Raw genomic sequence first — 2634 nt, 5'->3', positions numbered from 1 at the left:
AGGCACAGCTATTTAGCTGAGTAACCCAAGACACAAAATCCAGCAGCTTACTCAAGATCGCCTAGTTCAGCTGCAGAGAGAGCAAAATCATCTTCTCACACTGTGAAGGGAAAACCTATACTACCCAGCTCCTTCTCTCTTCCTTTTCTGCATTGTCTTGCTTAGAAACTCACGATTTCAGCAAGTGACAGGAAAAAACATTTTCTCCAAGGCTTCTGAGTCTGTGGACCTAATGCAAGATTTGTATATTTTTGAGCAAGAACCATATCTTCATGCAGAGTGGGTTTTGCAGACACTCTGCTCCCTTTGAGACCTCCTAATGCCCCCCTGGCAGTGATTGCAAATAATTGCACTGAGGAGTGTTATTTGGAAAGAGTCTGGTACACACCGGTATTTTAAAAATGAGATTTACAGCTGGAGAGAGAAAACCCAAAACACCAGCAGCAGCCAGGCTTCTGCAGACAAGCACTGACTCCACAGACCACTTAGGCAACAGTCCTTGAGATTAATTTTCACAAGGACTTACCATATGTTTGACCTCCCTCACATTACCACCAAAACCAGTGACAGTGCCTGAAGTTAAACATGTGCAAAAGATGCAGCAGACTTGGAGCCTTTCCTTTTTGCTCTTTTCTTGAGATTTTAAGACAAGAATTATTCCAATATAAAAGAATACGCACTTCTTTTCATGTGCTGGGTGCATCTTCCACTACTACATATGTTTGATATTGTCAGTTCCTTTCCATTCCTCTTACTACTTTATTCACCTTGGGGTTTTTGGTTGGTTGATTGTTATTTGTTTTTACACAACCAGCATAAAAAGGAAAACAAAATTATATAAATAAAAAACCACTGAACAAACACGTGTTTCTATACCACAAAACAGAACTAAAATAGAAAGCAAAAAGTTTTAATTATTAACACCTGCTCTAAACAAGTTTTAGTACTGTTACCTTCTGTAAGACTCAGCATATTTTGAAAACATACATTTTTAGTCAGTTATTGTTGAAAACACCTAAAAATGTCTCAGGGTTATAGTCTTCCCTATTCTCCATTTCTACTTAAGCATAAAAAAAGCATTTAACACTCCATGATTCTCCCCCCTTCCCCTGGTGAACAATGCACCAAGCTAATACGGCTAATCTCCACTCTTTCTGGATCAGAAGTGGCATTCCTTCATCACTCCTGGGCACTGTGAATAATCAATACCTTAGACATTCTGGGTGCGTAATGAGTTACTGAAATGTGGTTTTTAACTTAGCCCTAGAGCTAAAAAATGTGACCTTCTGTTTTATGGGTATGCTCCATGCTTGCTTCGTGTTCTTTTAATTCTCTCATTAGTATAGCAGTTCCAGATGTGCATCCTGTATTTCCTTTACCTTCGATCCTGAAGGTGTATCATATGAAATTTGCTCCCTTCACCTTCAGGGCATGGACTTCGAGACAGACACATACACACACATACACATGCACCCTGTCTCCCCACCACAAAGTATTTTGGAAAAAGACTGGAGTGTTGTCATTGTGTTTAAATAAGAAACTCAAGAGCACATTACTGGTCTGCTGAGCCCATACTGCAATATGCTCTCAGACAGGAATTTTGCTGGTAGCTCAGCTGAACTCCATACAGAGGTATTCCTGCTTACTGTTTGTTGTACACCCCTAAGGGGAAAAGAAAAAAAAAGCAGCAGGTGAGTCCAGGAGCCTTTTTGCCAGTAAAAACTTGGAAAGCTTTTTGCTAGCATTTAAAGCTTCAGCAAAACACTTGGTCTACTGTATGTTTTCCAGGCTTTCCAAGTGTTGTTGGGAGGGGCTTCCTATAGCACTATCTGAACCTCCAAGGTTTTCTTTCAAACTTTGTTCTTCACCATTTACTGAGTGCTAGCCAACAGGGTGGGTCAGTCTGAGAAAGAGCAGCTTAATGACAGCTTAACATTAAATAACACAAACCTGAAACTGCAAATGAAGTTACTGGTTACAGTTCTCAATACACGTATTTACACATATGTGCCCTATACAAGCATTTCTCTTCCTGGAAGAAAGCACAACTGTTCACAAGCCTGAAATGCAGCTTTTCGTTTTGGTGATCATAGAAAGTAAAAACAAATGAGGAAGCATCCCTGCACTTCCATGCCTGCAACGTCTTTTGACCCTTTGCCTCACCAATTACCAATGCCTTTTATTAAAGCTTTGATCAGGCTCTGAGAATTGTTTGCTGAAGTAAAGTTCTTAACAATCTTTAAAGAAATCTCAAAAGATGCATACCAGAAACAGAACTATAAAAGCTGACACAGAGGGAGAAAATGCACTAGAGGGAGTTTTCTTATTCCATTAGGATTCTGGTTTATTTCAAAGGATTTCCTCTCCCTCCCCCTCAGTTACTACATACATCTAGGGACAAAAAACTTTTAAATATACATGATTTAAGCCAAGATCTAGTTGCTGCTCCTTCTGGCATTGATCACAATATACAGTCTATGATTTCAGAACCAGAGAGGGAAAACAATGTTTTATTTTCATGACTCCAGTAATGAACACTAACACAGGACACTTGATGTCCAGACCCCAGCACGGACTTTTTAAGATTTCATGACTCCAGTAATGAACACTAACAGAGGACACTTGATGTCCAGA

The sequence above is a fragment of the Acanthisitta chloris genome, unplaced genomic scaffold, assembly GCF_000695815.1.
Source record: "Acanthisitta chloris isolate BGI_N310 unplaced genomic scaffold, ASM69581v1 scaffold6783, whole genome shotgun sequence".
NCBI classification, from domain to species: domain Eukaryota; kingdom Metazoa; phylum Chordata; class Aves; order Passeriformes; family Acanthisittidae; genus Acanthisitta; species Acanthisitta chloris.
This window is presented reverse-complemented; position numbering follows the sequence as displayed.